This window comes from Giraffa tippelskirchi, chromosome 13, assembly GCF_054371585.1.
Source record: "Giraffa tippelskirchi isolate mGirTip1 chromosome 13, T2T-mGirTip1v1.2.pri, whole genome shotgun sequence".
NCBI lineage: Eukaryota > Metazoa > Chordata > Mammalia > Artiodactyla > Giraffidae > Giraffa > Giraffa tippelskirchi.
The window spans coordinates 85,489,800-85,501,571 of NC_137287.1; the positions used below are offsets into that span (position 1 = coordinate 85,489,800).

The 11,772-nt window shown below is 50.4% G+C and overlaps 1 long non-coding RNA gene across 1 annotated transcript; it reads left to right on the forward strand.

Annotated features, from left to right (window-relative positions):
- The first annotated feature begins 9,386 nt into the window (after positions 1-9,386).
- Positions 9,387-10,659, forward strand: LOC145532977 (uncharacterized). Its single transcript, XR_014073735.1, has 3 exons — positions 9,387-9,513; positions 9,659-9,822; positions 10,179-10,659. It is a non-coding gene; the product is annotated as an uncharacterized LOC145532977 (long non-coding RNA).
- Positions 10,660-11,772: the final 1,113 nt, after the last annotated feature.

An 11,772-nucleotide genomic window follows, 5' to 3' on the forward strand; every position in this document is an offset into this window, starting at 1 on the left:
TTTAGTCTTTGTTTCGGCATGCCAACTCTTAGTTGTGGCATATGGGATCTAGTTCCCTGACCAGGGGTTGAACACGGGACCCCTGCGTAAAGACTCCATCAGCATGGAGTCTTAATCACTGGATTACCAGGGAAGTCCCTATAGCTTAAGTTTTATAGAATTGAAGTTAATTCTTTTCAATAAGACAGTGAAAGGAAAACCCTTCAGGGACTTGGAAAAAAGAGAAGTAAAAATGAAAACAGTCCCTGGTATCACTTGTTTTTCATGTCTCAGGAATTTGGGGAAATGAAATCTACAGTGAGGTCAGGTTCTGTGGTTGAGGCACAAGGAAGGCTGCCAAGGAGGTCAGGTCTAGACACACTCATCTGAAAACAGCTGGTGGTTAAAGCATAATCCCATCCCCCTCTGCTTCTTATTGGCCCTCCAGATGCATGCTTTCTGCACCGGAGGGCCTTCACAGAATAAAGCTGCTTCTTCCTGAGCTGTTCTTGGTCAGTGCAAGAGGGAGGCTGGGAGGCTGCTGCTGGATGGAAACTGGCAGAGACAGTGACATGAAGAGGGACCAGGGGGTGCCCTCCCCGCCTCCCCGCACGGCTTCCAAGGCCAGGGGCGCTGACTGAGCACATCCAACTTGTCCAAGAAGAGGGAGTCTTTTGCAAAGACGGACAAGTGTTAGCCAGTCCCCTGCCAGACGAGACTCTGCTTGCCTGTGTGCCTGTGAGGGTCACGGGGCAGAGGCAGGGAGAGGGGGTTTCCAAGTGCCCTGGGCCAGTACAGTGGGGCACCAGCTCATTCACCATGACCACAAAGACTGGAATAATGGCCACTGTGGTCTCATGCCTGTGTGTGCAAGACTCAGGTCAGCTTGCAAGATGCAGCAGAAATACAGAGAAAACAGGGCTATTTGGGAAGTTTGGGATACGGGCCCAAAACACAACAGAACAGCGGTCTAAAAGTAAAGCACAGTTTTACATTGGGAGGAGACTGTATCATAATTTGTTTGTCCAGTGTGCTCCTCTGATTCAGGTCAGTGTGTGGAAGATGAGAGAGAAATAAAATAAATAATAAAAACAGGAAAAGAGTTTTATTTTTTCCTTGGTGACTCCTTCGCTTTCCTTCTTTATGTGGACCTGAGTTTCTGCCTGCGCTGTTTTCCTCCTTCCCAAAGAAAGAGTGATTCATTTTTTGGTTGTGAGAAGCTCTGTGGCTAAGGCCTGGCGCCCCATCGGAGAGACCGTGCACGTGGATATGCTCAGGGGTTAAAGGAAGGCAGATCGGGTCCTCCAGAGGCCGCGAGGGACTTGGAAACACTTGGGAATGGAATTGTGCAGCCAGGCCAGCAGGCTGGGCCCTTGGACCCTCAGGTCTGGGTGAGGAACTCACAGCTCAGCGTGTGAGACTTATTTAGAAAGATTTCAGAATTAGGGGAAAGTTTGTAAAGATAGATGGTGGGTTTTCTGTGTGACCTTCTGTGCATCCCCAGTTAATCAAGTCCTAATTTGAAGCTGTTGTGAAGGTTCTTTGTGGATGTGACAACAGTCCCGGTAGGTTTGCTTGAAGGAGGGGCAGGTATTCCGGGTGACCTGGGTGAGCTTCCTGCAACAGGTCCAAAGACCTGAGAGCAGAACTGAGCTTCCTTGAGGAGGAAGGAACTGCCTAGCGGTGGGTGGGGTGTCCTGGGGCCACAGCTCCAGCCCAGCTGTCCCAATAGGCCTTTCTCCCCTGGTCTTGTAGCCACCAGAGCCTCACCCCAGACCTCATCATGGCCATCTCCTTCTGGCTCTGCCAATGCACACACCTGTATCATGTGTGAGCTTTTGCCTGATTTGTACCCACACATAAACACACACCTATAAAGTTAAAAGTTCAAGTTTGTCCAAGTTGGCAAATGCCCTTAGTCCCAAAACACCTCTAAGGGCACCATTTAACTTTCAGAGATCTCATCTCCTCTTCGATTTTGGGCTTTTGTTTCTTGTTACCTTGCCAAAGCTTTGATGCTTTAAGAAATTAAGAGTTTGAGGCAGTAGTTTTTGTTGTTTCTAGTGGGAGGTTGGTTCCACCCTGGTCCTGCCTTCTTCCTGGAAACGGAGTCCTTCTCTGACCTTCCCAGACTTGGTTGAACTGCACACTTAGAAACGAAAATCCAACATGATTGTCTAAGCAAGTTAACATGTGGAAAAGCAGGTGTAAGGTTTTCAAGTCTTCTGTTCTTTGGGCAAAGAATCACTGCAAGTTTCCCTCAAATAGACTGTAAAAATGGAATTGCATAAAACTACCAAAATTGAATTGGTTAAAAAAAATTCTGAAATTTTCTAAGAAATGTTTTGAAACATTTAATTTTCTAATCACTACTAAATCATTTTAAAGTTGTAATGCTTTATCCAGAAAGTACTGCTCCAGTAAACCCGACCCCTAAGAATGTAAGAGTAAGGTAGAATGGCTCTGTGTAGGTCTATTATTATTATTAGTTTTTAAAATTTTTAGTGGAGTACAGTTGATTTACAGTGCTGTGTTACTTTCAGCAAAGTGAATCAGTTATATATATACATATATCCACTCTTTTTTAGATTCTTTTCCCATATAGGTTGCTACAAATTAATCACTAAAGGGAGGTTGCCTATAGCTTGAAGTATACACAACGGTCCATCTCCTGGAACCCTGCATCCCAGGCCTGAACATTAAGCTAAAACACCCATTTTTTTTTAGCCCCCAGGAAACCTCCTGACCAGACCCACAACTGGACCAGGAAACATTTGCAACAACTTACAGCCTTTTTTCGGAGAAGGAAATGGCAACCCACTCCAGTATTCTTGCCTGGGAAATCCCATGGACAGGGGAGCCTGGCAGACTACAGTCCATGGGGTCACAAAGAGTTGGACACAACTGAGCAACAAACACACATGGCCTTTTTTATGGGCTTCCCCAGTGACTCAGCGGTAAAAGAATCTGCCTGCAATGCAGGAGCTGCAGGGGATGCAGATTTGATCCCTGGGTGGGGAAGATTCCCCCGGAGGAAATGGCAACCCACTCCAGTGTTCTTGCCTGGAGATTCCCATAGACAGAGGAGCCTGGCAGGCTACAGTCCATAGGAACTGAGTGCGCACACACACATGGTCTTTTTTTGTTTACCTCTTCATCTGCCCCTTTCTTTGTTCTATAGAAGAAACCAGCATCCAGACCCAAGATAGTTCTTAGGAACATTCATTCACCCTCACCTCAGTCTGCTGGCTCTCCTATTCCTTTCCTTTCACTATTCCATCCCCAACCACTCAGATCTCAATTGATCGTCCTGTTGTACGGCAAGCAGTAGAATCTGGACTCGGTATGTTACTAGCTGGAGTCCTCATTCTGGTCCTTGGGCATGCTGACCCCAACCCCTTGGCTGGGTAGGGGTCAGGGTGGTGTATGGTGGTGCTAGGCTGAGGATCCGTGGCAGAAAGGGCCATCCTATGCATGTGTGGGTTTCTTCTTCAAATCCCCACCACAATGCTTAGGAAATGTCACTCCCTCTCACCCTCAGGCTGTGAGGATGGTGATGGGAAATGGGGACCACCTGGAGGGGGCAAGCGTGGGAAAGGGGGAAGCGGCAGGGACAGGGTAAAGGCAAGAAAATGAAGGTGCTACCACGTCCTTTTCTACATGCTTCCTCACTTTCCACCAATCCGAGAGGCCCTTCCCGTGATTTGTAGATATTGAAATCCACAAAGAATTGGTAATTAGCACATCCTCACACTCACATGGTCAGAAAGGGGATAGGAACCAAGTGTGCTTCTTCCCCATGGACGTGGAAGCAGGCTGGTGTGCGATGACAGGGTGTGGAAAGTGATGGATCGGCCCAGCAGGGACCAGAAGGGAGTGAGGGGGTGAAGCTGGTGCCCCATGGGCACAGCCCCAGGGCTGGAGCTGGGGAGAGTGAGGCAGGTTGCTCTGCCAACCTGGGCGCAGATTCCCTGAACACCATGGGGCTGCGCTATTGGTTGGCACCCAAAGGGTCCCCTGGTACTTATGTTACCAAGGCTTTACCCTTGCTTCTTAGTGAGATTCAGCCAAGCCCCAAAGATCCGCAGACCTAAATACATCACCAGCCACACGTGGGGGGTCTCGGTGGTGATGGTTTAAGAAGGGAGAAGTGAGTGCCAAGAATATATCTATTGAGGATAAAATCACTGGTGGGCATGCATAGCTGAAGGGGTTTGTAAAAACCAAGAAGTGATTGATGGGAAAAAAGGCTCGGTCCGGGCTCAATTGTGGATCCTTTGGGTTGAAGGCTGACTTCCTAAGCAATGTGAATTCTCAGCATTTGGTCCGGCATTCCCTCATTAGCTGGTTTGGATAAATGTGAGCTTTGTCCTTTCTGGAATTTGAATTTCCCCTCATGAGAACAGAGTGGATAGAATAAAAGACTGTACTGTCAGCTAAAGCTCTGCACTCAGACTGAGAGGCCACCATCTCAGGCTGGCTGGACTCGCCTGGATAGGGTGGGAGCAGTGTCTGGACCGCGTGGGAAAGAGCTTTTCTGTGTTGGGGAGCCTGGGACCCAGCTAAACCCACAGCCTCTGGCACAGCCGTATCAGGACACGGGCCGTTGTGTCTCTGCTGCTTTGAGTGGACTCCCTGTGTTGTCAGCTTTTAACAAATGCACAATGTAAGAGTTGTGATCAAGTTTTATTTGAGGCAAAATGAGGAAAACAGCCCAGGAGACAGCAACTCAGCTCTGAGAAACTGCTCCAAAGAGGCAGGGGTCAGTATATATGTGATTTTGATGAAGGGGGAGAACTTGCAATCAAGCACATATTTTTTGCAAAAGGTTTCTGCTAGTCATGAGGAGCAGTCGTCAGCATGCAGGATTTTAATGCTTTTCTAGATATGAGGAGATACAAGAATTGGGCTCATAAAATCAGCCCTCGAATATATCTAACTATTTGGAGACCTGTTATGCCATTTTTCCCCTCCAGAGCATAGAGTGCCTCATTTCTGCTCTCCACCCTGATTTCCTTGCAGTGAATGTGTGTTAAGTCACTTTAGTCAAGTCCGACTCTTTGCGACCCCATGGACTGTGTAGCCCATCAGGCTCCTCTGTCCATGGGATTCTCCAGGCAAGAATACTGGAGTGGATTGCCATTCCCTCCTCCAGGGGATCTTCCCAACCCAGAGATCCAACCCAGGTCTCTTAAGTCTTCTGAATTGGCAGATTCTTTACCACTAGTGCCACTTGGGACACTGATCTCCTTTCAGGCTGTTGTTGAAATTCAGCAACTGCAGCAGCACATGATTTAAGCCTTGTAGAGATAGATGGCAATGGCAAGTGCCAATTTGTAGTTGACAGAGTGCACTCGTTTGCCTTCTGGCTCTGCCCTCTCTCTGCCAATGGTCCAGAGGAGTGAGGCAGGGGGTCCTGCTGAAGAGGGGGTTTCCTTAGCTCCCTCACTTCAGGCCACCCACAGAGACCTGCTTCCCACTTCCTCTTTCACTTCCTCCCCAAAGGTCTGGAATAAAGATTGGAATCTCTCCCCAGCACAGGAGGAACTCTGTCCTTCTCCATCCCCCTTTCACTTCCCCCTGAGCTGAGCTCCCTGCAAAGGACTGACCTGAGCCCCCACCCCACCCCCATACCCTCCTCCTGTTGTTTACCAAGTGGATGAGTGGAGGGGGTGGGCAGCTGCTTGGGGTCTGCAACTCACCAGAAAGACCTCCCACAAGGTGCAGCAGTTTGCCCGGAAGTGGGGCTGGCACTGCTCTGACCTCATGGCTGTTCTCCCCTGCGCCTCTGGGGACCGAAGAGGAGGGATGGTATGAGTCCCTAATACTCACCATCTCCCAGGTGGACACAGGCTTGAATGTTGCAAGGTGATAGACGACCAGATGTCCTAGGTCAGAGGCTATCAACCATGCAGGGCGTGGGCCTGAGACAAGGAGCCCAATGGGAAAGCATTCCTGGACTGGGTCCACCTGCCGACGACAGGACAGCGATTCTGGAAACAAGCTGGGCAGAACAGGTGGTCCGGAGGCCAGGCAGACCATCCCTGTCTAGGGGCTGCAGAGCAGGGCTTCCCAAACTTGAGTGTGCCACCTGAAACGCCAGTTCTGACTTGTCTGTTCTAGGATGGACCTGAGACCCTGCGTTTCTGTCCTGCTCCTGGGTGACACAGCGAACCTCGGAGCAAGGGGTGCAGACCCTGGGCTGAGCTGCAAGCACGGTCCTGGGGGTGTCCAGTCAGCTCTTGCCCTGCATCCTTGCTTCCTGTCAGATGATTCACCAGCTCGCTTGTTTGGTAAACCTCCCGCTGGGGGTAGAGGTGAGCAGGACCACGTGGCTGCAGGTCAACACACGTGTCCAGCATCGAGCCCGTGTCCACACGAGCAGTCGCCCAGCATGAAGCACATGGACATACGTTTCACATCACATGGTAAAAGCCATGACTTTGATTAATTATGACTCTGAAGGCTCCCATCACTCTAACTCCAGTGGCCCTGGTTCTCTCTCAGAAGCAGTCTCAGGATAAAACCCTCACAGAGCAGCCTGTGAAACTTGGGCTCATGGATGCTGCTGAAGCTGTCTTAATGATTTAGCTGCTTAGTCAAATCTAAGATTTTAGGTTTCTGTGCTGGACGTTTGCAGCTTTAACGTTTTATTTTGGGGGGGCTGCTGAGTGTCTGAACTGGCTTTGTCTCTGGGGCGCCCACTTGTGTGGCTCCTGGGGGGAGTCAGAGTTCCAACCTCAGTACATGACCTTCCTCCCACCCCCTGGACTGGGAGACATGGTGCCCATCAGATGCTGCCATTCTGAATTTTAATTTGAGAACGGCGACAGGCCGCTCAGTGGTGAAGAATCCAATGCAGGAGACACAGGTTCGATCCCTCGGTCGGGAAAACTGGAGGAGGAAATGGCAACTCACTCCAGTATTCTTGCCTGGAGAATCCCACAGACAGAGGAGCCTGGCGGAATACAGTCCATAGGGTCACACAGAGTGGGACACGACTGAGCAACTCAGCACCCACACGTACAGAGAGACAGGAACCTTTGATGAGGAAGTGTCCACGTCCCCTGTGGCAGTGCTGGTGGGCTAGCTGCACACTGCCCTTCAGGCCATGATGCTGATGGCCGCATCCATCGCTGAGCGAGGGCGGGAGCTGCAGCTGTGACCAGCGTGACCGTGACGGTGACCAGGCCACCCAATACCCCTCAGTCTGTGCTGGTTTCCGAACTGGGCTCTCCAGCCACCCCACCTTTGTGAACCATCTCATTTCCTCTCAAATGGGCTTCTCTCTCTGAAGTCGTTAGACTTTGTTTCGGTTCCTCGCACTGTACTGTGCTCCTTTTCTTCAGAGAATCTCAGTATTGGTATAAAAGACGATATTCACTAATTTCCTAACTTTTTCCACCACTAGCCGCTGATTCTGGATCTTCTGGGATTTCCCATACTTTTAAGTTAAAAGGCAGCGTAGCCATTTTAAGCTAAATTAGAACACAGCTACGTGTCATTGGTTGTGGTTTCCAGAGCACAATTTGTAAACATGTATTAAGTGATTTAATAAGTATCTTCTCTGGAACTGCCCAGGAGGTCCAGTGGTTAATACTTCATCTTCCAATGTAGGAGGTGTGGGTTCAATTCCTGGTTGGGGAACTAAGATCCCACATACCCCGAGGCCAAAAAAAACATAAAACAAAACCAATACAGGGCTTCCCTGGTGGCTCAGATGGTGAAGAATCTGCCCACAAGCCAGGAGACTGGGTTCAATTTCTGGGTCAGGAAGATCCCCTGGAGAAAGGAATGGCAACCCACTCCAGTATTCTTGCCTGGAGAATTCCATGGACAGAGGAGCCTGACAGGCTACAGTCCATGGGGTTGCAGAGAGTTGGACACGACTGAGTGACTAACACTTGGCTTGTAACAAATTCAATAAAGACTTTATAAATAGTACACATCAAAACAATCTTTCAAAAAATTAAGTATCTCCTCCAACTACTAAGTGTTGATGTGCTGGCGGTATGTGATGGGCAGGGCATAGCTCCGTCTGGCTGAGATGCAGGCGCACTGAGTCTAAGATGGGGACATGGAGGGACCAGCCCCAGTGTCCTCGAGGTGTGATCCCAGTGTCCTTTCACTCCTTGGGTTGCTTTCCAACACCGACTAAGAGAAGATAAAGCTCCCCAGGCTAGCTGCTGGGTGTTCAGAACTCCACTGGTCAACAGTGGTGAGCACATGACCTCGGACCGCTATGATACTCTCTGAGGTGTGATCAGCCACCCTCCAGCGAAACTCAATTAGCAATGACATCCTCAAAGAACTGCCATGAAAATGTCCAGGGATCTCAGCGCTAACAAATGAAACGGGGTGTAGGAAATCATCGTGTAGCTTCTATTTCGCTCACCTTGGTACAAGGGTAGAAGTGACAGTACATGCAGCCTGGCTGCAATGCCAAGGTCAGGTGGAAGGCCTCCCTTCTCCTTGCTCTTTCTGGTGACAAGGGGAAGTGTAACCTGTTTTCTTGAGCTTTCAGGCATGGAATCCAAGACAAACCACCTTGAATTGGAACTATTGAATCACAAATGTCACGTTAATTCTCCAAACATGAAGGTGACCTCCACTAACGGGACAGCTAACACACAGCCAACCTCCACTAATGGGACTTACTTGAGTGAAAATAAAGATTAAGAGGCTAATGTGTTGAAAGCCAGAATCCATCACTGAATTCCTCTGTTCCTGGATGAGGGTACTGAAGGAAATGCAAGTTAGGCACCACGTGAAAGTTACTTGAACACACACACTCACTCACACACACACACACACACACACACAGATGGCAAGCTGGGACTTCTCGGCACAGGGTGAGCCCCCATCCAGGAGGTGTGCCACTTTACCTGGCCTTTTCCATGTGGCCTGTCCACTTTACTGCCCTGGCATCTGGCTTCCCACCTGGTAGCCACTTTCCCATCTGGCTACATGGTGAATTTGAGGCTTGGGCAATCCTGGCACGTTCTGTTAGCTCCAACAGAAACTCAACAAGATAGAAGCTTAGAAAAATTACAGAAGCCTTGAGATTTGTCCCTGACAAAAGCTGGGTTTCACACAGTGTCTGTATTTCAGGGCTTGCTATAGCTGGCTGTCTCTAATTTCTAACCCAAACCTTGAACTTGACCCTTCCTGCTGCCTAGTTGGACCCCAGGGGTGGCTCAGCCCCTTCTAACTCAAGTGAGTGAGGAAAACAGCTCCAGGGGTAGAAGCAGAGACAGAAGGTCAAAAACTCAGGCCTTCAGATTCACTGGGACATGGGAGTGTGTCAGATATTGATCCCATGGGAAGGTGAGCCCAGCAGTCAGACTCCTGGCCCACCTGCCTCTTCCTTCATCCCAGCAAGCTGCTGTTGCCAGGGGGACCACTCCAGAAACCATGGCAATGGGGGGGGTCTAGAGGAAGGAGTGCAGCTGAAGCCCGGGACCTGGGACCTGAGACCGGGGACCTGGCCCCCTGCCCTTGGTCAGTGACCATCTGGAACCTGGACGCCATGAGGTTTGAAACAGTGACTCTTTACACTCGTCATAGCCCTGCTGTCATCTCACTCTTTGGTCTCGGGGCAAAAGTAACCTTATGTCCTGGGTTTCATTTCTCTGAACTCACCTTGCTTCCCTTTTACTTCTCTTTCCTGGATGCTCAGCTCCTCCAAGGAGGACAGACAGCAGGGGGGCAGGGCAGCAAAGCTGGGGGTTACACAGACGACAAGGACCAGAGGAGTCGGAACTCGGCTCAGTCCTGGGAGGCAAACGGAACCTCGGTTTCCTCTCCTGAAATGAGCGAGCCGTGAGATGCTTAGGAAACAAGGTACCATCATCAGGCGGGCCAAGTCTCTGAACTCAAGGAGAAGGTCACAGGCGGGGGAAGCTGTCAGGGTTTTTGAAGCCCCTGCCCACGTGGTCAGTGACGCAGCTGCAGGTTAAGGGGACAGGGGACCTGTGGTGTCAACGCCAGTCCAGGAGGTCATTCTCCTCGCCTTTGGGATACTATCCAGCCTTGTAGCCACACTCCCTCCCCAGGCCTCACCGAATGCTCAGGATACTGGGTCCCCAGCCCCATACGTGACATTTCTGAGTGGAGCCTAGGACACCCTCTGTGGCAGAGCAGCCCCCCAGCACCCCAACAGACTGATTTGTCCCTATCCCCTACAAATTCGTCTCCAGACAGGTGTCCTTGGCTGAGGGCCTGGGCAACTGACCCCTGTCCTTGGTCAGTGACCATCTGGATCCTGGACGCCATGCCTCCAGAGGGACTACGCTGTGGTGCCACTTAAGCTCCAGGGTCCCTGGGGTCACCGAGAGGCTGGAGCTCACCTGAAACCCACCTCTGTTCATGGCTTTCTCTGCCCTCCACGTTCTGTGAGTTTTCCCCAGGAATCCCCTTTCAGGAAACCAGCGTCCTGGGATCCCATCTGAGTTCCACCTCTAGAGACCCAGATCCAAGACCATCGTAAACCAGGCAGGGGAGGGCACAGCACCCCACAATTCCTCCCTAGGAGGGCAGATGGCACAGGCCTCAGTGAAGACAGGATGCAGCCAGATCCCACAATCGCCAGGTTTACCAAGAGCATGTGGGGCTAAGCTGTGTCCCAGCTGCTGTTTGTCAAATACCAAGAATAAATGAAGAAATTATGTGTTGTAATTCTACTTACATTGGGAAAGAGGAAACTGTGCTAAATCCACGCATTCCTGTTTAGCCTTTAGTTACAGCACACCTGCTGACATCACATCATGGAAAGCAAGTGGCAGGGCCCGGCCCACAGTGAAGTGCTGGAGAGGGACAGGCCACGATGGAGTGCCTGGCGGTGGGGGAGTGGGGTGGTTGTGGTGCTGAATACTTTTGAACAAGCATCTAATTGTCACAGTAGTGTTGCCTCCTCCCTCCTGGGGCATTGGCAGAATTAGATGGGACAGGATTTGTAAAGTGCTTAGACCTGTGCCCGGCCTTTCTCTTTTACTCTCTCTCCTCTCTTTCTTTCTTCTTTCCTTCTTACCTTCTGTTTCTCCTCTCCTTCTTCCTATTGCCTATCTATCTAGCTATCTCTAATATTTCCATTTTTTTCTTCCTCTATCTACAACCAGTAAAGAAAAAAAAAAAAAAAAAGGAAGACCTGCAAAGTTCCCTTAAATGTCTTTGACACGTGTCCCTCACCTCCACTGCCATAGTTATAAGGAAACCCCTGGGTTTCTCATGCCTGAATTACCTTTGAATTACTGTTCTGCTCAGAGCAGACTCCACGCTTCCTGTCCTTTTCCCTCCAACACACTGCAGCAAAGCAGATGGTGATTCTCCACTTAGAGCTCTCTCTGGCCCCTAACTGCACTCCAGTCAGTAGATGACATGACACATAACTCTGTGGCCTTTCCCCTGATGCTCCCTGCAGGGCATGGGCTCTGGCCTGGCCTCTGGGGAGAGAGTCTGGCCTGCACTCCACCTGGAGTCATGTTGCCATCCTGTGTGTACATGTCCTGGGTCTCATTTCGGTCCTTTGGGAGGCAGACTTCCTGTGGTTTCGCTTGATAGGTTCTGAATACAGTAGTGCTTTGGAAAGAGATTGGAAGCTAGAAGGAGGAAACTAATTGGCCATGACAGAGGCTGGACTCAGAAGGGAAGAACTGGGGCCAGGTGCAGCATGACCTTCACAGACACCAGAAGGAAGCTCACAGCCTGTGGCCTGAGGGGGCTCACCTTCTTTGGATCCAGTGTGGGTTGGGGGGCGGGTCTTTGCTCTGGGGGATGTTCAGGACAGCCCGAGTG